General features: G+C 31.6%; 1 long non-coding RNA gene across 1 annotated transcript; it reads left to right on the plus strand.

The window, feature by feature from the left end:
- Nucleotides 1–17,465: 17,465 nt before the first annotated feature.
- On the plus strand, nt 17,466–23,608 carry LOC112941275 (uncharacterized). The gene is made up of 5 exons (XR_003246362.2): nt 17,466–17,610; nt 18,051–18,166; nt 19,309–19,423; nt 19,818–19,881; nt 23,350–23,608. It is a non-coding gene; the product is annotated as an uncharacterized lncRNA (long non-coding RNA).
- Nucleotides 23,609–25,167: the final 1,559 nt, after the last annotated feature.

Below are 25,167 nucleotides of genomic sequence, written 5' to 3' on the forward strand. Positions count from 1 at the left end.
ACCTTCAATCCTACACAAATATTTTTGAATGTTGATGATGCTACCAAGGAAAAAAATAAGTGAAATCAATAGGATAGACACAATTAAGAAAGAAAATAAATAAATAAAATTCAAATGATTAAAAGTAAAAGTTTGGCGATTGAATTCAAAGCTTAAGAGCCTTTAGAGTTTTATAAAACTAAGTCCAAAAGTTTTAAAATCTCATTCTTTTGCACATCCAATCAGAGAAGTATCAAACATATAATACAATGTTTAATTATTCCAGCAAACATTCCTATGATCCTATAATAGATAGCCGATCAACGACTTATGAAAGTCGCTTTGTATTGTAATACAATAATTTTTTATATTTGTTGTCTTATTAATACAACACTTTCCAAATTTTACACTACAACATTTTTCAAATTTTACACTATATTGGTGACACAGGTTTTTAATTTTTTTTCTATATCATTGACACAACAACAGATATAAAGAAAATTGTTGTATCAGTGATACTGAACGAACTATAGAAACTCTTGTATCACTAATACATAGAGAATTTCTGAAATGTTGTATCTGTGATACATGGAGAAACATTTTTTTATCCTTCCCTTTTTGTGGTGAATGTTCTGTGAGTGTAGTATTTGTTACAACTATTATCATGTTATTAAGATTTCAGCAGGAATTGTTATTTCATCACTGAATGTAGACTGGAGAACTGCAATACACCTAACCCAATCAATAAAAGCACTATGTATCATATATAGTCCAAGGATATTCAAAAAGTCAAGTAGAGTAGCACGAAAATAACTTCCAATGAAACAGTGTTGAGTTATACACATACTAAACCAAGCTGCTGAATGTTTAATCTAAATGTTGCAACCCATACAATGGAATTGTCCTTTGTTACATCATCTTGAACTTTCTTAACAAACACTAATTAGACAGGTTGACATAAAACTTATAGCTAACGACATATTAACATCATTATATTATATATTTTTTACGTGAAAATAATTAAAGCATAAGAATGATGATATTAAACCTCCATTAGCTTCCTAAATTTACTCAAGAACTTTTTTATTCCCCATAGGAGGGAACTTTGTTAGATGCTTTACAGCAGACTCACTCTATTTTTGAAATCAGTTTGCATTCCTTGATTCTACTTTTGGTTAAGTTTTAACTTTTATTTATGATAGATTTCTAAGCGTGTTTATCTTTTATGTAAATCCTATATGCTTTATTTGCCTTTCTAGATCTCTTACACAGTCATTAAGTATATTTCTAAAGATTAAAGGTTCAGTATATATCTTCTTATGTTTTAACCCGTGCGGCCAAGTAAGCACATCAAAACACCAAAACAAAAAAGAATTTAGAATCTAATTCAACACCAAAATGATACTAAAATCTAATTCAATACCAAAAACTATATCGTGAGTAACTCAAGATCATATAAGTAAACAATCTGTCAAAGCATTTTCTAAAATTCAGCAAGTACTTCATAATGTGTTTCTTCAGCATCGATTTTTCATTAAATCTAGTAGTACCCATAGTGTTCATAAAAAACATGGTTAGAACTACCACTAAAGCCAACAAGCTTGTGGAGCAATAATTCCTTATCAGTCCTAGTTTTCAAGGACAAAGTCCACTAAATACTACATCAATGGAGACCAAGTATTTCCACATCCATAGAACAAAAAGTAGGTGACTAGAAAAAGTCAATAGAGAGACATGATTTTCAAATATTACATGCTTATCCATTTGAAAAGAACTTATTACACAAACTTGACCAAATTTCTTAGGCTACAAATGTAGTTAACGGTGGATTTTACAAGCTTAGATAAGAACAAAATCTAGATTTTTTCTTGAGTCATGCAAAACAGTCTAGACCAAAGCATTTGGACCTATAATTTTTTTAGTCATCTAATATTGTATAGACCAACGCATTCTAGCCAGCTACATGATCATTCTTCATAGTGTTTATAGAATATCAATTCTTAATAATGCATGCTCAATTACTATCTAGATAACTAATGATATGGTGATTGGCACTATGACATTGACTGTCTAAAGGAAATGGATCATGTCCAACATCTATCGTGACATAGCAGAAACTTTCACATAATTTGATAAAGGAAATGGATAATATTAATTGTCGTCTTTATCACTTATTTTAACTCTATACTTCTTTACATACTTGGTGAGTTACTTCATGTCCTTAAAGTGAGAGAAGCTAGTTTTAACATCTTATCTCTACTATGTGTCCTCTAAATTAAAGATATTCAACAAGTTATATATTCATGTTTGCATAAAAACACATGGAGAATAAATTGACCTCCATATAACAAAATGGGATTATTAGCTCATTAGCACATGATACGCTTGGTAATCTTTCCCTATGTTGTTATCAATCATCTCATCTGATCCATGGAATTGGTAGAAGTTGTAAGTAAGATCAGCGTGGATCAACCTTCAAACCATAAAATAGATATCCAAATAAGTACTAGGTAAGTAACACAACGTCAATCATCTAATTAGAGCTTTTTAATTCACTTTTTAAGAAGAAAATCATGTGTAAGTATAGGAAGTTACTAATAAGAAATGCCTCTAACCCAGGGATAGAAAGAGTGTGAGACAAAGAACCAGAATACGTTCCAACAGCATGTATGTTAGTTCTAGTAGACTCAGCATTAGGTCTAAGAGTAAATGTCTTTAATGATGTTATTAAGTTATTAGTAAGAGTTTGTTAAATTAGAAAGAGTTTTCACTAATCCAAGAACAACTCTTTGGAAAATGCCAAATAACAACTCCAAATTTCTTTTTTTTAAAAGTAAATCCTCAACTGGAAGACTTAAAACATGTGAAGGAGCAGAATTGTGAGCTTTATGCATGTATGTATGACAAATTCAGATTAAAGAGGTATAGAACCACAGGGTATAGCAGAAAATGCATTGTCTTAAAAGATGATTTTTGGTTCACTTTGTAATATAAAGAAGGCTTAGCTAGTGAAAATCAAACTGAAGACTGAGAGATCTGTAAACATTATTTACATAAACTTTTATTTTCCACATAGATATAATAGTGTCTTAGTAGCTAAAATCTCTCATTGAGGAAAATTAATAGAACATAATAATGAGATGCTTTCCTTCTATCGAAGGGGTCAAAAAATATGAGTTCTTAGGACACCACAAACTTAGAATAGTATTGTCACTACGAATGTATATCGCCAATGTTATGTTTTAATCATCAAAGCTATGTTGCTAGAACTTTTCAAAAATGTTGTCGAGTGCATGCCGAATCATCCAAAAGTAGTGTATTTTTGGAGAATCTGAGAAGGGTGTGACAACATTTTTGGAGAGTCCGATCAACATAGTTAAAAAGTGAGGAGGTTATCCATGATTAGGAATAGGAAGAAGAGAAGAACATTGTTTCATGTTGTCGATTTTTTTATATGGTAGAACTACTTTTTTATCTAGTTTCATTAGGAAGCTGAATAGAATCTAGTCCTACAGATATTGTCACAAGTTTCAAACTTGGAAGTGTACAAATTACAACATGTTTATTCTTCAAAAATAACAAAAGAATAAAATTTATTTTAAGCTCTTCATTAGGCTTATTCTTGTTCACTACTAACTGGAATATCCAATGTTTAACATAGACTAAAGAGCAAGGCATCCGATCAACTGAAATCAAAGAGAAAAAGTGTTAGTGGAAACTACAATGGATCTCCTCCCCTTGAATCTCAAAATAAAGACCTTTTTGTGGAGCGTGACAGAACCATTGAAGTCACTAGGAAGGAGAAACATAAAGTTGGTGAGGAAAAGGTTGATAATGAAGCTGTTAACTTCATCAACATGAAACACACAAGAAGTTTGAGCTAGAAAAGATTGAAACGTTTTAGGTCTATGGAGCATACAACTAGTTGCTTGGAAGGCTATAAAGTTATGAATGATCATTAGGTCATATGAAATCATGGTATAGAAAAACTTCTGTCTTATAACACTTAACCATAGACTGTCTTTATAGATCCATTTACTTTTAAAATGTATGCAAGAAATTTACGTGTGATGAAATTTGAAAGTAACTAGATGTTTGCTAATCTTTTGCATCTAGCTCATCAAATAAGACAGGATTTGGCATCATCCAAAGCTTTCTCTCCATCTAGTTTGCACATGTTTCTCCTAATTCTTCTAAAACATAGATTAAGTAAGCTTCACTTTCAACAATATCCAAAACTCAATAGGTTTTCCATATTACAAAAACAAATCTTCTACTTCTATTCTGTTATCACTAGCAACAGTTAGCAGAAAAGAGAGAAAGCATAATCCTCAAGTTGAAAGTATAAAAAGAAATGAAGTAATTAAAGACGTAGACACAATTGTTTTATTAAGGATTTAAGTTATATACACTAACATTTAAAGCATATTACACTATCAGTAGTTTTACCAGTAAAAGCAGGTAATATACTGTATCTTTGATGTCACCAATCAAACTTGACATACACAGTTACTTGTTATTGTAAATCATAAGAAACTATGTAATGTCTGTGTAAAGAAGTTAAACTCTATTACTATTAGTTTGTTAATAGATTCCTTATAGGAAGAAATTTCCTATTTGTCATAACTGTAATGTCCATCTCTTGCACAACATATTCACAAGATATTGCTCCCTCTCAACCCTTCTAGACTTGAAAACTATTTCCTATATCTCCTATCTCTAAGGCATATGATTCGTTTTTTATTTAGTGTAGCTCAAACTACAAAGGGAGTTTAACAACTTCATATTATGAGGTGATCGCAAAAAAACTAAGCAATATTGAACTCAAGTTTCTGATCTATACTTGAAAATGCATTAGAGAAACAATGAAATTACTTCTTGACACTTCAAGACATATAGTCGAAAACAAGAAAATTGTTCCAGCAAATAGAGACAAGACATAATCATTGTGGTTAACAATGGAAAAAACCAAACTTAAAGTGAGCACAACCATCAACTTAAAAAGACTAAAAAAACAATGACAACAGATTAAAACACTCATTAAAACCTTTCGAAATTCCTATAGAGTAGATACTTACACTTGATGAAATCAATAAGGTAGAAAGAAGTCAAAGATTCGCCAAAAACATCAAGCTTTGCTAGTGAAATTCATCAGGGTGATCCTTATAAAGGTATGTGATATCATTTAGTATTGGGTCAGTTCACCCACATATAAACATGTTTCAATTCAGTGATTGATGATTTATTTACATATTAATATGTGAAGTTCCTAAAGAACATTGTCGAATTCGTGTTGGTTGGGTTGTTGAATGCCTACTGTTGATTTGATTCATGTTTTCGGGTTGATCCTACATTTTTGGAGAAAGAAATAAGGAAGTTTAGAGGGTTTAGAGATGAAAAATGGAGGAGAAAAGTCGAGAACACCTGGGTGTAGGGGTTGGAGCACCGCGCCTCCCATAGACCCAAAGGACAATCTCTCTCCATATGGCCTTGGGGCGCCGCGCCAGCAAGAGTTCCCCAAAATGGCCTCTGAAATTTGGGTCCTGGCGTCCTACACCTCTAAGAGAGCCAAGGACACCATTTCACCCCATTCATTCCCCACCCTTTCGTGCTAGTTCCTAAGTGATATACCCATGTGTCCTAGTTTTTTCAAACACTCTAACATACATCTGAACATCATAAAATCGTCCATCAACATGATATAATGAACTTTGAATCCAATATCCAATTCAAGGAAAGTTAAGATCAAAGTCAAAGAATTTTAAAGTCAAGTTTAGAAGTTAAGACATATGTAAAAGCAAAGTTCTTATAGGTTTTGAAGAGTCTTTAACAATGTTTTAAATTTCTTTTTACGATTAAAGTTTCAAGTTAAGTTAAGAGTAAAGAGTTTAGTTCATTCTCAAAAGTTATTAGGAAACTAAGTATTCCCTAAGAGTTGTTTTAAGACTCAAGTTTCAAGTAAAGTAAAGAGTAAAGATTTTGAGTTCATTCTTAAAAATCTGTAAAGGAACTAAGTATTCCAAACAGTTTATAAATTTTTTTCACATTTAAGATAAGAGGAAGCTAAGATTTCCCAAAAGAGTTTTGAAAAAAAAAAAGGGAACATTGATTCCGAGAGTGCTTTTTAAAGCTACGTGTTGAGCAATTATCTCGACCCAGAGAAAGAAATTATTTTAGAAACGGATGAGCTAAGTATATTTTTGGGAGTTGTATTGAGAACCATTATGGGGATGCGAGTTCAAAATAACTTAAATCTCCATAAATCATGTAACCATTATGGGCATTAAATGATCATACTTTTTAGATGAGCACTTAATTTAAGCTAATGGATCCACTAAGTTAAGTAAAGTCCTATACCGATGTCAAGGTATAGGATGGTCTTCGGCAGCATGAGATAAAATGTTGTACCATCACTAGGCTCAAAGTGATGGTTGTCGGTTAGAGAATCTCCCTGAAGTTATATAACTTTCAATGAGTAAAGTTAAGTTTGTTATTGCTTTATCTTTAATAAACTAAAATTGTTTCGAGTTGCTTTTTATGCTTTATATATATCGCATGTGTTTTACTACTTTATATTGAGTTGAGTATTCATGAGTAGAGTAGAGTCAAGGTAAGTGTTCCTTCTTACTCTAAACTTAAGTTGTTGTTTGGCGTTAAAACTTGCACTACTCATACATTCAATGTACTGATGCCAGTTGGCCTGCATCGTATCAGGATGCAGACACAAGTAGCTAGGATCAGCATCCGGCATATCATTGATCAAATGAGCAGCTCAAAGTCAGTTGGTGATCCTCCCTTCATTGTGGAGAGAAACTTTATTGTTCATTTATTATGTTTAGTTTTTTGTTTTTAGGATGATTAGGGGTCATGTCCCAACATCCCTCTTTGGTTAGAGGCTTCATAGAAAGATAGTAGTAGCTCTTAGTATTTTATTTTACTTGTTAACGATTAAGACTTGAGTTTCCATTTCGGCTAAGTGATTTTCTTTTAGTTATTCCTTGAGATATAAACTTTTGTATTTAAAGTTTCTGCTGAGTAAGTAAGTCATGTCAAGGGTCGCTCGAGGCCAACAATGGTCTTGGAGTACCGACTATGTTAAGGGTGTAGGATATGGGCGTGACATCATGTATCAGGACACTTTATCCAATTCTATGTGCCAACGGTCGTTAGTCACTATATCATCCAACCGAACGGGTTGGCATCCTTCCCAGAAGTAAAGGTACGTATTTGAGAATCAACAGCAAAATGCAAATATTATGTAATCAGTCAAAGCGAAAAGCATTACGAATAAAAACATAGGTCAAGTTTGAGGTGACTCAAGTATGAAATATCAAGGGTGTTTTGGATGCAATTATCAACTACAACAGCAAATATTTCAAAAGTAACAAATATAGAGACGAGTTCTTTGGATGTGATTAGATTGTGGTCTAAGGTCGATAAATGGGTAATTGCAATTAGTAGTGAATGCTGATAAATTAGTTATAAGCTAGATTATAGTGGGATAAAATTTATCTCGAACAAATTACACCTAATCAAATAGGTTTCTCCCAAACACCTATAAGCAACTATTAAGAAAAACCTTCACTTTGATTCATCACTCTTTCGAGCTAAATGCGTGGAAAAGGGTTTAGGATTCACTCTCTTGAGCTTAACCTATGACAACACAATACTCATAGACCATCAAATCAATAATCTTTGTTTTAAGACAAAATTAATAAATAAAATCAATTTTAAACAACATTTACATTATCAATTAATAATACCCAGCAACTCAATAAACTCATAACCACACCCCAAGAATTCGAGTTTTACCTAAACATCATAAAAAGATAAAAATCATTACCAAATTATATTTCCAACAACTAGGTATGATTAATAATGTATTTACAACAGTATAAGATGAAGAATCTTCAATACCAACTTCGAATTTCTCTAAAATTGAAATCTTCAAGTCTTCAAGGCTAAGGAACAATTGTCTCTATACTCAAAACTGAACTAGGAAAATTCAATTCTTACAATGAGAACTCCTCTCTTAAACTAAGAATGTTAAAATGTATTTATTGTCACCAAAAGTATGTTGCGAAGGACCATTGAGTGCAATAAGTTGGGATCGCTGATCCAATCGGGGATCCGCCCTTGGGTCAATTCCATCGCCTTTTTGCTTTGGCCTTCAGCATCTTAAAGTTTTGTAACTTTGGGCATTATGGCATTATGTCGTGGAATCGTTCGGAGACTCACCGATTTTTCTTTCTATCCCCGACATGATTTTCTCCTTCTGGGTCTGGAACACTAGATTATTAGGTGAGATCGTGTCCATTCGGTGACTCATCCAATTGTTTACGCGATGCTTGGGCCTATTTTTCTCCGTTCTTTCAGCTACCTTGTTCATTTTTAATCAATAATATCAATGCTTTGTTCCTGAAGCCAAATACCTGAAAATCAAGGATTAATATCAGCTATTGACACAAAATATGCATCTGAGGACACTAAATCTATTAAAATAAAGTCCTAAATGAGTCCAAATCATGGATGTTTCATGTATTTACGATTAAACGTGTTATAATAAGTCTCTAGTTCATTTTACAACTCAATTTCTCCCCATAAACAAGAATTGCATCTTGTTATCAATAGATCCACCACTCTAGTCTTGCCACATATTTTAGCATCCTGTATCACAACATTGATGTTTATCAATTAATGTCTCAAATACTCCAACTCTGTGCAAATATTTCGCCTTCTATAACCATCACTATTTGACAACATCATTTCTACAATATATTAAGTACTGGATAAAAAACAAAAAATATTAATATTTAGAATCAAATCTCTCTAAACAACAACTAATTAGGACCACCAATTGTGATAATGATTGAAATCACTACATTTACTACCTTATGGACAATTAATTCAAATATATTATTCTAGTATCAAATATAACGAAATATTCAAACTATGTAGTATATATATGACTCGTTAAGCGAACACAACAAACTCTAAGGAGTACAAATCTAGAATACAATCAACAACGATATTTGTGAACTTAAATATTTTACAATGCTTACTCATATTATTGATTACTAATTTTCCAAAATATGTAGCTAATTGAACTTGAAAAGACTAAAAAATATTTCTCCATATTGAACAGGCCATTATTTTGGAAGGAAAAAACAATGGTGTTACTGCATGCTATAACGTATTTTTGTTAAATGGGATAACTTCACTTATTTCGTAGACTTTCCTCACACTTACATTACTTGAAGTAGCTCGTATGTGTGATTTAATCTACGATATTATGTGATTATCTATTTTGAGATATTACTCTTATAGACCAAATTTGATTGTATGCATGAGGTTAATTAGTCATGTATTGTAATATTTTAGGTTTTCAAAAATTGGAAATATAAATCATATTTAGAAAAAATGAATTCAAAATCTAAAAGTTCTTTGCAAAAATTATTATCAAACACAACTCCAACTCCAACTGCAACTTTGAAATTTAAAATAAACTGAATATTATTTTTTTATATATTTTCATGTCAAAATACCCACTTGATATTATCCCACAAACCAAATTGAGATGTATACACAGATCTTTCACCTATTTGTGAAGACCATAAATAAAGAAATTACATAAATTAAACTTAAAAAGAGTTTAACATGAAATTTTATTCTGGTGTGCATATTATGTTCATTTCCTCCCTACAATCAACCAACATAGTATTTTTTAATATGTTCCTACAAAGAAGAAAATAAAAATCGAAGATACATGTGATAGAAAAAGTTGCCTTTAATGATACAACTTCTTTTATAATATAAATATCTTTGATTTTATTTTCTTCCCCGTTGGAAGATTACAAGGATTTCTATAGGTCGTTGTTAGGACTATGGGCGGCGTTCATTCTTTCATTAGATTGGAACATGAATTCAGATTTGGGTTTATAGTATTTGCAAAATTTATGTCTTGGTGTTTTGGAGTAATAAGTGTCGAGAAAGGTCTTACTATATTAACTAAAGAAAGCTTGATCAAGTGATTAGATAACATGTAAAATAGCGCTGTTGTCTGATGATGACATTGACAAGAGGGAAAGATGTGCACGCAAAGTTTGAGAATGTGTGACACTATATAAGAGGAATTGAAGCACAAATGTGAAATACTATATTACACATAGTCGCCTCGTTATCTAGCATTTTACACTTAAGCATCTTCTCTTAGATATTTCCTCACATTCTTCAACTCCATAAAAATATCTCTCCTCCTATCAACATCATTATCAGAAAATGGTACCATTTTCATTGTTATTTAATAAATGGACCAAGAAAAATAGATTTTTTCTTTAATAAATATAGTTAAATATCTCTACAAAAGTCATTTTTATAACAATGATTAAGAATAATAATCAATTTTTCTTGGAGGAAATTTCTTGTGTTTTCTATAATAGCTCCCAAAAAATTACACGCATACAATGCAAATATAGAGAGATTCTACTAAAACTATATAGAAAAATTAGTCTCCATAAATATAATACGCAAAAGGAAATAATAAAACTAGTTACCTCAGGGAGGGTTATGCTACTCTATGTAAAATGTGATGAAAATAAAATTTAAGACCTTCAGTGGGATGATGCTACTCTATGTGAAATGTGATGAAAATGTGATCCTAATTTCATATGATCTGTTAAAAAAATTGTCATAAAAAACATGGAAAGTTAAGATATGGAAGGAACTTTATCATCTATCCTTTTTTGGTTATAGAATTAAAAATTTTGTCATTAAAGACTTGGAAATTTATGATACGGAAGGTAGTTAATTATTTATCTCTTTTTTTTTTTGCTTATTGAAGTAGAAGGAACAAGATTTAAAAGACAGATTATATGAAGTTGGACATTTAAGATATGGAAGGTACTTAAATATTTATTCGTTTTGCCTATAGAAGTAGAAGGAACGAGATGGTTAAGATAAATTATATGAAGAAGATTTCAGAGTGTGTCAAGTGTGAAGGAAAATATTTTTCTACATTACTTATTTTTTATGTTTGGTGAGTAAGGAGAAAATATCATCCATATATTATTTAGATTTAACCTACCAATGTTATGACCCTATATCTATATCTATGTCCCAATTGTTGGGGTCGAACCCAATGAAGTAGCAGACCCATGTCCCTAAAAGTGACTTAAGAACTAATCCTAACCTTGAGACACAACAATTGCCCATTATTTGGTTGAGTCTCTATGTTGGGATTGAATCTCAAGTTGGGGAGGAGGATTGGATCATGGTTTAGGGTTGAATTACATGTCAAGTTCAGTCCCATGTTTTGGAAGGTCTCAGATCGGACTTTAGATCCCAAATTAGGATCATGCTGGGTGGAATCTCGACTCAGGTCCTAAATTGTCGGACAAGTCTCGAATTGAGTTCTAAATTGGTGAAGAGGGAATATGGATCGCGTTATGTGGTAGTAGGTTGAGGGGGTAGAGGTCCACATGTTTACGTAGATTAGGTTGTGGGTGGTGAAGTTGGAGCAATATTTAAAAAGTGAATATTTTTCATAAAATTGGAGGAAAATAAATTCATTTGAAAAATATTTTTTGAAATATTTAAGTCCATTGAACATAAAAAAGTACGGAAAAAATCTTTCATATCTAAACATCCTTAATCAGGAAGAAAACTAGTAGTGCTAGTACATATCATAAAATGCTAATTTTGTTTTATAAGAGATCATTTCATCCACAAACCCTAGATTTGAAGCTATAACACTAACAATCTATGTGGTTTACGATATTAAGCTTGACTTTATTTTATTCCTTTTGTAACAATTCCTTTAGTATAATTATGTTATAAAATCAACCTATAAATACTAACTACAAAAGTAAATATGAAACGTAAACAAAGCAAACAAAGAGAGTTAAGTTTACCGAATATTAGCATTTCTGCCTCTATGTAACGTGTTCATTAAGGCATACAAAAAGTTTTCATGATATAAAATTAACAATAAGATCATCAATAAGGTTAAAGAATGCGAAATTCATATCAATAATGGTGTGTGAAGCAGTGAAGCACTTCTTATACATTATGAAGAAGATTAATAATCGTCCATATTAATGCTTATAGAAATTCTGAGACTTTACGTATTGCTCCCCAATTCCCTACGAATAGTTTTGTAAATGTTTCGCATAGAACTCATACTAAAGTCACATTATCAAAATTTTAACACCCCATAACCAGAAAGAAAATTAGAAATCAAAAATTTTCTATTTTGGAAAGAATATAAAAATATGGAAATTTGTTAAGTGTTAAAGTTGAGTTCAATAAACTTCAAATGATCATATCTCCTATCTCGAGATGAGTTTGTGTTTCAAGATATAATAAAAATGATCTTTTTAACATCGTCAAATTTGTCCAATTTCAAGTTCGTATGAGTAAGATATGCCCTTTGGAAATTGGATTGTTCGAGTAAGAAAAGTGCAATCCGGATTTAAGAAGGGTGTTTTGGTCATTTCCTTACCAATTGTTTTTATTCGTTTACAGGTGATTAATTTGGGTAACCTCAAATTTTAGTTAGTTTAGAAGAGTTAAAGTTCACGCTAGATCTTGGAAAAAAGACAAAGGAGAAGAAAGGAAACAAATATATAGATATCATCGTCTTGTAAGGAATTGACTTCGGGTTTCATCAAGGATTTGATCCTACAAGATATGTGAAACTTTTATAACATTGGGTTAGTTTACCCACGTGCCAGCAGTGCCCCATTTTAGAGGCTCAGTAAGTTAGGGTTGGCATGGCGAGCCCGGAATGCGCCAAAATTGTTGTTTTTCATGAGTTTTTCATCATTAAGTCCGTTTAGGTCCTTCTAAAGTGTACTAACACTTTTCATTGATTCTAACTACTCTACATGACTTCTAAATACATAGAAATCATCCAGAAACATGAATCATAACCTTGAATCAATAAATTCAAACGAAAGGAAGTTATGAGTCAAGTCTAGGAAGTTTTTAGAATATTTTCAAGAAGTCTTTCACAAATGTTTTGACTATGTTATAAGACTTAAGTTTCAAGTTAAACAAAGAGTGTAGAGTTGTGTTCATTTCTCCAAAAGTTATAAGGTAACTAAATATTCCCAAGAGTTAAGAAAATATTATCACATTTGAACAACAAAGGGAAATACCGATCTAGAAGAGATATTTTAAGCTAAAGGTTTCGGCTATAATCCCAAACCAAAGAAAGAATGTTTGTTTTGTAACAAATAAACTAAGAACATTTTGGGAATTGTATTGAGCATTGATATAGGGATGTGCATTCATATTAACTCAAGTCTTCCTAAACCATGTAGTCATTATGGGTAGTAAAGATCATACTTAATAAATATATGACCCTTAAGCTGCTTTTTAGGATACAAAAGTGGATCCACTTACTTAAGGTGTTCTATATGACGGCAAAGTATAAGAAAGTTCTGGCAGCGTGGGCAAGACATTATATCACCACTTAGGCTTATAGTGATGGTTTTCGGTTATAGAAACTCTTGCAGAAACTATATTTCTCTATAATATGTGTCAAGTTGAGTTTGTAATTACATTTTATTTAACGAACTACTTTTGTATATTTCATATGGTTTATTTCTTTATATTGAGTTAAGTTACTCAGGATTTGAGTAAATTCAAGGTAAGTGTTTCTTTTTAATTCTTTTCAAGCCTATGTTATCTTTAGCATTCGAACTCGCATACTCGTACATTTAATGTACTGATGCGAGTTGGCATGCATACTCTTTTGATGCAGACGCAGGCAACCAGGATCAACATCTGGTGCCTTGTTCATCCAGTTGAGCACTCTGGTGAGCTTTCTTGAATTTCGGAAGACTTTTTTTACGTTGCATTCAGTATTTCATTGTTAGGATGATAGCGATTCTAATGATGTCATCCCTCTTTATTTTTTAGGCTTCATAGAGAGTAAGATGTTAGTTCTTTAGTTTTTCATTTCATTATCTTTTGTTGAGACTGAGTTTGCCGTAGTGGATAGTTGAATGTATTCTCTATAACATTCTATGTCTCTTTTTGAAGTTTATCCTATTAAGTTAAGTCTTTCATTGAGTAAGTAAGTCAGACCAAGGATTCGCTTTGGACCACCTATGATTCTTGAGTGTCAGTTTCGCCCAAGGTGTAGGATCGGGGCTTGACCAAAATATTTATGGGCTAACACATGTGAAAAATTAATTTTAAGAAAAAATCACCTAATTCTAGTATGTTGACCCTTAAATGCCCAAACATAACTCTATAAATGGTGAGACTTCTCCCCAACACCCTACTAAGGTTCTGTAAAGGATGTATAAAGAAATCACCTAGAAGTCATATCACCAAACTATTCATCGGTTACATACAAAAAACAAAAAATGTTGTTTTTTTTTCTTTAAATTGCCCATAAATGTACAAAAATAACTCTCAAAATGGTGAAAATTTATATTGTTATACCACTGCCGTACAGATGGTTCCCAAAATGTTACGCATAGAAATCGTCCTGAAGCCATATCACCAAAAATATTCATGGGCCAACAAGCACGATAAATAGAAAAAATTGTCTAATTCCTGTAAATTTGACCTTTAATATTCAAAAAGACTCTAAAAGTTGTTGTAACACCTAGGTATTTGAAAGAATTAGAATTAGAAAGAACTATTTTGGAAACAGTATAAATTGGAAGATTTTGCAAGTTATGCTTTATATGAGTTTTGGGTCAACATGAAACAACCATAACTTTCAATACAAGATTATTTAGGTGATCCATAAAATATCAAATGAAAGGTATTGAAATCCTCTTAGTAACACCACCAAGTTTGCTAATCTTCGAGCCTTACTAACGCCACCAAGTTTGCTAATCTTCTAGCTCGTATGAAGGAAATACGACTGTTTGAAGTCGGGCTTTCTGTTTAAGGAAAGTTGCCAGGATTTAAGAGGGGTATTCTGGTCTTTTCCATACCCTAACAGATCTAAATAATTTATTAGGGGTATAAACTGATTTGGTTATGTTTACAGAATCCTAAATTACGCTATAGTTCTAAAAATGAATTTAAGAAGAGAAAAGAGGAGAAAAGTCAAGGGGTTCATAAAGTTTCTTGTGAAATCATAGGTTGTTTCGCCAAGGGTTTGATCCCTAAGAGGAATATAAGTTTCTCATAGTGTTGGTTTTGATAACCCACAAGCCAATCACATTTTTTTTCAGCGATGTTTCATTCTTGAAGTTGAAGAATTTGAGTTCTTCATTTGTTTCTTGACAGTGTAGTTTCCGTTCTTGAATTAGGATGTGTTTGGTGAATTCTTGAGATAAAAGTTTTTCAATTGAGGGTGATTTGTAGAAGATTATTTTGTTCATAAGTTGACTATTCAAATCTAATTGATTGGAAAGAAACCATTCGATTCTAGGAGAATTAGGTTCAAAAAACGAGTAAGAATCAAGTTTTGAGAGTTCTTCAACTCAGTGTAAGAAGTAATTTACAAATTATTTTAACTTGTTTTATGACTTGACGATTCGAGTTTGAGGGAAAGTAAAGTTGAGTTCATTTTCATTAAAATGATATATGGAAATAAGTATTCCCAACAGCAAATGTATTTACATTTAGGATCAGAGGAAACACCAATTTCAAAAAAAGTTTTCATGAGAAGTTCTATGTACCATCTCTTTTAAGAGAAGGATTTACCAGTAATAATGTCAAACCACAAAAAGAGTTTATTTTTATATAAACGTATGAGCTAGTATATTTTGGGAGTAGTATTGAGCAACGATATGGGGGAGAATTCATACAACTCATAGCCCTGATAAACCATGTAGCAAACGTGGGTAAAAAGGGTTAAACTTTTAGCTGATTCCGTAATGCTTTTTAGCATAGACTAGTGGATCCACTTAGTAGTAGGTTGTACACACTGACAAAGTATAAGACATTTCTAGTTGTGTGGGGTAGATGTTGTATCATCACATAGCTCTCCCACATACTTATTATGTATCTTTATATATACAATATGAGTTATATTGTATGTTGAAATGCATTGAGTTTCTGTCTACAATTTTATAAGCTTTTCTTTTTATTGTATCTTTATCACTGCTTTATATTGTAATGAGTTGAGTGAGTTTAGACAATGTAAGTTGTTGCTTTAATTATAGTTCAAGTTTATATCTTGTTTTAGGCTTCCCCTTCAATGCTAGTACATTTTATACTGATATCATTTGGCCTACATCTTTGATGATACATATACATATAACCAAGATTAGCATCAAACACTTCATTGATCCATTTTAGTTCCATACTAATTTTGTGAGTCTCTTTGCTTCTGGAGGTTCCCTTTATTATGTTTTGTTATTCAGTTTTGTTAGGATGATCAGGGTCTTTTCCTGGCATACCTGATTGTATTTAGAGTATCATGGATATATAGACATATATAGTTCACAGGTCATGTTCATTTCATTTATAGATTTCTGAGAATTGAGTTACCATTTTTACTAGTTGAATGTTTATTTCTAAAATATTCAGAGTTTTTCTATTGAGACAGTTCAATTAAGATTGCATTTCAATAAATTTTATGTTGATAAAGTCTTCCTCTAAGAGTTAAGTCATGACAAGGGTTCACATGGGACCTGCAATGGTTCTCAAGTGTCAGTTGCGTCCAAGGTGTAGGCTCGAGGCATGACAAAGGTCACATTATACATTTCTACTCCAACTCCCTACAACAGTTTACGTAAAGGTTTCACACAAAAATCAACCACAAGACATATAATCCAAATATTCATGACCCAGCACACCTGAAAAACACATAAAATAACTTTTTTATTTGTAAATTATCACCTAAATATCTAAAATGATGAAGTTGTAGGTACTGCTCCCCAACTTTGTGCCAAAGGTTCCATAAGAGTTTCACAAATAAATAATCTAGAATCCACATCACCAAAGTATTTATGGATTTAAACACATGAACAATTATAAAAAGTACCTAAGTTTTGTAAATTGGTCCCTGAATACCCAAAAAAATATGCAACTTTTGATGAACGCAACATCATGGCAACTTAATTATTCTATATAAATGATGTATTATAACCAATTAAAAAGAACCTTTTAAAATTAAACAACATTATATATACTCTCACTTAATTAAATAATGTGACTGCAAACACTTTGATGGTTTGACTAATAATTTGTTTAGCCAAATTTTTGAAACACTGAAAGTATTTACATTTAACTATATTAATTTAAAAAGCACACATTTTATTAAAAAAATTATTAGTATATATATCCCAATAATATATATATATATATATATATATATATATATATATATATATATATATATATATATATATATATCCTTATTAAGGACTAAAATAGCATCAAATAGTTGTACTATAAGTAATAAAAATGGTACCATAAACTTGGGCCCATTGTATTTCTTTGTTTACTTAATTCCACGTGTATATATTTAAGTTAACTCCCCCAATTCTCCTTTTTTGGGGGGGAAGAAATCGTATTCCCTTGTTTTTCAATTGAGACATCTGATTTTCACTTTCTCCCAAAATTTGTTCAGCTTTTCACTCATTTCTCTACAACAATTGATGCATTCTATCGCTCGAAATTGGTCCATGACGATGGTTGGTCGAAGAGTTCATCGTATTTTCTCCTTCTTCTGTCAGTTTATTTTTCTGAATATTTTGACTGTCTTTTATATTGGAAGATTCTATTAGATAATGTGCAGAGAGTCCAGTTCTCCATACCGACAACCTCTTTTATTATCAATATTTCTGCTATTACTTCTTTTCTTTTGAATTTAGGTCATATTTCATCGATTTTTCATTCGAATAATTCGATTTTTCATTCAATTTCGCTGCTCTGTTTGATTTTTGTTTTAGTAATTCCATGCACTGAATTTAGGGTTCATAGATGTTTTTGCTTGTGGTTCTTTTTCTTTTTTCCCCTTCTCCTATTTGTTTCCATATTTATCAGTTTATATTTCTATTTGGAAAAAAAAACTTGTTTTTGAAATTTAGTTTTCCTTATACTTTGTTCTAGATGCGAGTGTTTCTAAGATTTTATTGATTTTTCATGTGTAGGTCTCTGTATTTAATTCAAGGAGAAACGATAGGGTTGCAAACATGATATGCAGGGATGGGCGTAGTAACTTCAAATTCAAAAAAATCTACTCAATTATTTCTCTAATTTTCAATAGGTAACTTCATATATTTGTGCTCTACGATCTGGATAATTATACTCTTTAATTGTGCTTCACCTTCTCTAATTTGATTATGACAGTCTTGGCATAGTATTATGTTTTCCCATATTCAACTCTGTCCTTGATCTAATTGTGTGGCAAAGCATTTGCTATAATTTTGGAATGTAGAATCTTATGTGAGAAGTGGGAGTTGTAAAGGACTAACATAGCATCAAATAGTTGTACTATAAGTAATAAAAATTGTACCATAAACTTGGGACCATTTTATTTCTTTGTTTACTTAAGTCCACGTGTATATATTTAAGTTAACTCCAAACTTCGGACCATTTTATTTCTTTGTTTACTTAAGTCCACGTGTATATATTTAAGTTAACTCCCCCAATTGTACAATTTTTTTTGGGAAGAAATTGTATTACCTTGTTTTTTAATTGAGACATCTGATTTTCACTTTCTCCCCAAATTTCTTCAGCTTCTCACTCTTTTCTCTACAACAATTGATGCATTCTATTGCTCGAAATTGGTCCATGAAGAAGGTTGATCGAAGAGATCTTCGTATTTTCTCCTTTTTCTGTCAGTTTATTTTTCTAAATATTTTGACTATCTTTTGCATTAGAATATTTGATTAGATAATGTGCAGAAAGTCCAGTACTTAGAAAAAGAAATCACATATTGATTCTTTTTATCTTATATATCCGGGTTTTTTATTAAAAAAATTGTTCTGCATTGTGACCGTATTTTTCATGTTCATCTTCATTGAAGGCATACGAATGTATAATGAAACTTCGCCAATTATCCATACCAACGACCTCTTTTTTCTTCTTTTATTATCGATATTTCTGCTTTTACTTCTTTTGTTTTGAATTCAGGTCATATTTTATCGATTTTTCATTCGACTAATTCGACTTTTCATTCAATTTTGCTGATCTTTTTGACTTTTATTTTAGTAATTCCATGCACTGAATTTAGGGTTAATAGATGTTTTGCTTTTGGTTCTTATTCTTTTTCTCCTTCTCCTTTTTGTTTCCATATTTATCAGTTTATATTTCTATTTTAAAAAAACTGGTTTTTGAAATTTAGTTTTCATTATGCTTTGTTCTTGATGTGAATGTTTCTAAGATTTATTGATTTTTCATGTGTAGGTCTTTGCATTTAATTCAGGGAGAAATGATAGGGTTGCAAACATGATATGCAGGGATGGGTGTAGAAACATCAAATTCAAAAAAATCTACTCAATTATTTCTTTAATTTTCATAGGTAACTTCATATATTTGTGCTCTACGATCTAGATAATTATACTTCTTAACTGTGCTTCATTTTCTCTAATTTGATTATGACAGTCTTGGCATAGTATTATGTGTGGGCTGTCAATATTTTTATTTCAGAGCATTTGCTATAATTTTTTAATGTAGAATCTTATTTGAGAAGTGCGAGTTGGAAAAGACTAACATAGCATCAAATAGTTGTACTATAAGTAATAAAAATTGTACCATAAACTTGGGCCCATTTTATTTCTTTGTTTACTTAAGTCCACGTGTATATATTTAAGTTAACTTCCCCAATTCTACAAAAAAAAAATTGGGAAGAAATTGTATTACCTTGTTTTTTAATTGAGACATCTGATTTTCACTTTCTCCCCAAATTTCTTCAGCTTCTCACTCTTTCCTCTACAACAATTGATGCATTCTATCGCTCAAAATTGGTCCATGAAGAAGGTTGGTCGAAGAGATCTTCGTATTTTCTCCTTTTTCTGTCAGTTTATTTTTCTAAATATTTTGACTGTCTTTTACATTGGAAGATTTGATTAGATAATGTGCAGAAAGTCCAGTACTTGGAAAAAGAAATCACATATTGATTCTTTTTATCTTATATGTCCGATTTTTTTATTAAACAAAATTGTTCTGCATTGTGACTGTATTTTTCATGTTCATCTTCATTGAAGGCATACGAAAGTATGATGAAACTTTGCCAATTCTCCATACAACCGACCTCTTTTTTCTTCTTTTATTATCGATATTTCTGCTTTTACTTCTTATGTTTTGAATTTAGGTCATATTTTATCGATTTTTAATTCGACTAATTCGATTGTTCATTCAATTTTGTTAATCTGTTTGATTTTTGTTTTAGTAATTCCATGCACTAAATTTAGGCTTAATAGATATCTTTGCTTCTGGTTCTTTTTCTTTTTCTCCTTCCCCTATTTGTTTTCATATTTATCAATTAATTTTCTATTTTTGAAAAAAAATGGTTTTTCTAAATTTAGTTTTCCTTATGCTTTGTTCTTGATGCGGGTGTTTCTAAGATTTATTGATTTTTCATGTGTAGTCCTTTGCATTTAATTCAAGGAGAAATAATATGGTTGAAAACATGATATGTAGGGATGGGCGTAGAAACTTCAAAATCAAAAAAAATCTTCTTAATTATTTCTCTAATTTTCATAGGTAACTTCATAAATTTGAGCTCTACGATCTTGATAATTATACTCCTTAACTGTGCTTCATCTTCTCTAATTTTATTGTGACAGTCTTCGCATAGTATTATGCTTGCTCATATTCAACTCTGTCCAATCAAATTGTGTGTGCTGTCGATATGATTATTTCAGAGCATTTGCTATAATTTTGGAATGTTGAATCGTATGTGATATAATCCCTTTTGTGGGACTGGCCTTCAGGAGTTACATTTTGCTACCATTATAAATGTTCTTCATTTTTCTTTTTCTCGATCATTAGTAATCTGTTAAGCCTTCAAGATGTTTTAAAGCTTCTTTGTACACTTAAATTTTTCATTTCATGTTGCCTAAATTGAATGAACTGAAAATCGAACCATCTTGGAACTTGACGAAAATAAAACAAATAAGAAGCTAGTGAAAGTTGGATTACCTTTCACTGTACATATCTTTTTTCATAAATTGGCACGGATTGAATGAATAATGCATACGTTGATAAATATTTTTGGTCATTGGTATCCTCTTAAAGAAATTAGGATCTTCATGTATTTTTATTCAACGTGTTTCTTGTTAGTTTAACCTTTATATTTCGGCACGGTTAGAATAAATTGACATCTTTGTTTATCGATCATTAAGTGTAAAAGTTGTGTACGGACTATGATGTAACATCTCGTAACAAGAATAAACTAAGAATTCAAGAATAATCACTTTTTGATGTAAGTAAGGAAATATGAAAAATATCCAGCTATCAAAAGTGAGTTTTGGTCATTTTCAAACACCATAACTTTCAGATCATGAGGAGTTTGTATGATTTATTTATATGGTTGTAAATTCCGTGAAATGATCTTTCCAACGCAACCGAGTTGGCAAAAATATGATGTCGTGTGAGGGTAAAATGTCTTTCGGAAGTTGGGTTGTTGAACTGAAAAAAAGTCCCATCCTGGTTTTAGTAAGAGCAAGATTGACTTTTCGCCCAAGTATTTCCTAATCCATTTTAAGGTTATATTACAGGTAAAAACAAGTACCAAATCAGTTTTATAAATTTAAGAACGATTAGGGTTTGGGAGAATAGGAGAACAGAAGAGGAAGACCAAGAATTGTTCAAGAACGTCAAGATCATTGCATGGAATTCATAGGGAGTGATCCCTATCGAGGTATGTGAGATCATTCGGTGTTGGGTCCTTTCACTCACCCTCCAACTTGATTCGACACAACAATTTAGAGTTATTTGAATGAAAATCTTAAAGTTCTTGATGAAAAGTTGTGAAGTTCTTGTTGATTGAATTGTAGTTGATCTCTAGTAGTTTTTCAGACTGTTTTTGGATCTAAACTATTGCGTAATGACTTATTTAGGGATCCTAAGTGTTTGGGGTGGCATCCATGGAAGTTTAGGATTTTCAGAGATGAAAAGCGAAGAAATAAAGTCGAAGGTCCCGTCAGATACCCCTTGGGGTGCCGTGCCTACCAAATCCCCTTAGGGAAGGCTCTGTATGACAGGCCTTGGTGTGCGTGCCTCTCATAGCGCCCAGACAGGGTATGTTCGAAAGTCCCTTGCGCCCCACACCTCCTAGAGTGCCACGACCCCCTGGAGACCCCGTTCTTTCCCTATCTCTTCGTACTAGTTCCTAAGTGATGTACCTTTCATCCCTAGTTGATTCCAACACTCTGAAGTACATAAAAACATCATGAAACCACCCCAAAACATGAGATCAGGATCCTTGAATTCATAATCCAATTCAAGGTAAGCTAATATCAAAGTCAAAGAGGTTAAGAGTCAAGCTTAAAAGTTAGGAGGCTAGTCAAAGTAAAGTTTCTAATGTTTTTTAAAGTATTTCACAAAAGTTTTCACTTTGTTTTAAAGACTTAGAGTTCAAGTCATGAAAGAGTAAAGAGTTGAGTTAAATTCTCAAAAGCTATATGAGAACTAACTAATCCCTAAGAGTTAAGTTTCAAGTTAAGTAAAGAGCAAGAGATGAGTTCATTCCTCAAAAGTTGTAAGGGAACTAAGTATTCCATAAAGGTTTATAAATGTTTCACATTTAAGTTAAAAGGGAATTAAGAGTTCCGAAGAGTTCTGAACTAAAAGGGGAAAATTGATTCCAAAAAGAAAGAGCTTTTCAAAAGCTAAAGAGTTCAGTAAATTATCTCAACCCAAAGAAAGGATATTTTATTAAAAGTATGAGCTAAAGTACATTTTGGGAGTAGTATTGAGCCCCGATTTGGGGATGTGAGTTCATATTAACTCAACTCTCCATGTAAACCATGTAGCCATCATGGGAATAGACGGGTCATACTTTTTAGATGATCACGTAAGGAGAGCTAGTGGATCTACTAAGTTAAGTAAGGTCTTATACGAAAGGCGAGGTATAGGATGGTCCTTGGGCAACGTGAGATAATACATTGTATAATCACTTATGCTCAAAGTGATGGTTTTCAGTTAGAGAATCTCCTACAGAAACTATATTACTTTCATATATAAGTAAAGTTGAGTTTATTATTGTTACATCTTTAATGAACTAAGAGTTACACTGTTTTATTAGTTTTGCATAAATATACATTGCATATGTCATTATTGTTTTATAATGAGTTGTTATTTTATGAGTTGACCAGAGCCAAGGTAAGTTCATCCTTATTCCATTTCAAGCTTTATAATTGTATTTAGCACTCCAACTCGCATACTCGTACATTCAATGTATTGATGTCAATCGGTCTGCATCATTTTATGATGCATACGCAGGTAACCAGGAAGCACGTAGAGCTTTGTTGATCCAGATTGAGCTCCAGAATTAGTGGTGAGCCTCCATGCATTCTCAAGGACATCCATTTCATTTGCTTTAGTACTTTAATTTAAGGATGTTGTGCGGTCTGTCCCAACATCCCTCTTCAGTTAGTTTAGAGGCTTCGTAGACTATTAGTAGTTTAGTTTGGAGTTATTTTACTTGTTGAGACTCAAGTGCCATTTTGGCCAGATTAATTTATGAAGTATTTGTTTTTAAATATAACTTTATTCTTATTTAAGTTGATTTTAGTCTTCTTCTGAGTTAAGTAAGTCAGGCCAACGATTTGCTTGGGGTCCAGAAATGGTCTTTGAGTGTCGGTCACGTCTAGGATATAGGCTCCGGGCGTTACATATAATGTCTTATAATTGAAGATAAAACGGTTCTACTAAATCTGGAGGTGTATGTAAATCTTTATAATTAAGGTAGATCAATTCTGTTACGCGTCCCTCTGCTAAAGTTGTGTATATACTTTTCTCCTACTAATCATTATCTCCAGTTTCTTTTAGATTTACAGATAACACAATCTGCCACTTTGTTTTAGTTATTCCAAATGAGTTTTTCTTTAACCACATGGGTTCAGTAATATTTTGTAGATATTTACTTCCTTATTGATTTGACATTTCACCTTTTCTAGATTGTGAAGATTTTCTCTTTGACATTATGAAATGTTTGTAATTAAAATAACATGATATATAATTTTCAGTTTTTCTCCTTCTCTATTCAACATTCACCTGCTAGACTAAAATGGTAATATTAAACATGATGCACTAGAAAATAAATTCAAGATTTCATACAAATATTTCTTATATTAACCTATTTAGTCTCTATACTCACTTTACCTTGCAAGATAAATGAAAAGGCTAGAAAATCCATAATGATATAGCCCTCTGAAAAATGATATGTTGAATTATCGTACTTTTCCTAGGAAGTTGATGTATACAAATCTTTATGGGCAAGCGTACAAAATAATTCTTATGATAATGCTTTATAACATGACAATAAAGTTCCAGCAACTTCTTAATAGTTGAGAGCTTCTTCAAGGAACTTATGAATATAAAATTCTATTATAGTTTAATCACTCCTGTTAGACTTCGGATGTAAAAATGACTCATCCTCTGAATATGTTAACAAAAGAAATCATCTTAGTTTGAAGTGAACTTTGGTGCAAGGTAAGTACTTTTGAATGGATACATAATTTTGTGTTCCTTTTGTTGAGCTTGACACTTATTTTTAAGAGCTTGTGGTGATGTTTAAAAGAATTTATTATAGGTACCTGGAGTTTTATTTCAACTATCAGATGAAATCATGTTGGTGACTTTTGTTTCGCAACTCGACAATGAAACCATTAAATATGTTACTCTTTTAGGAGACTTCTCTAATTTGAGCAGAAAGTCTAAGGTAGGGGGAAGCAAGGGAATATGGTAAGTCTTAACCTAGAACGTTTTATTAAAAGTCTCATCGAAAATAAGTATGTTATCAACTAAGAATTAAATTTTTTATGTGAAAATAATAAAATAATATTGTGGGGCATGTGATTCTTGAAGATCTTTGGTATCCTAAATAAAAAAGTATATGTCTTATATAGAAGTGAAGACTAAAGATGGTTATGCTAAATTGTTTAGCAAGCCAATTAAGCATGTTATCATTCCATTCCAAGTAAATTTAATAATGACAGATTATTCATAACATGTTTTTCCGTATCACTGCTATAACAGTAATATTAGACATGTTTATTCATAAAAAAGTTCTATCTATTTGTTTTATTATTTTTGTAA

This window comes from Solanum lycopersicum, chromosome 4 (assembly GCF_036512215.1).
Source record: "Solanum lycopersicum chromosome 4, SLM_r2.1".
NCBI classification, from domain to species: Eukaryota; Viridiplantae; Streptophyta; class Magnoliopsida; order Solanales; family Solanaceae; genus Solanum; species Solanum lycopersicum.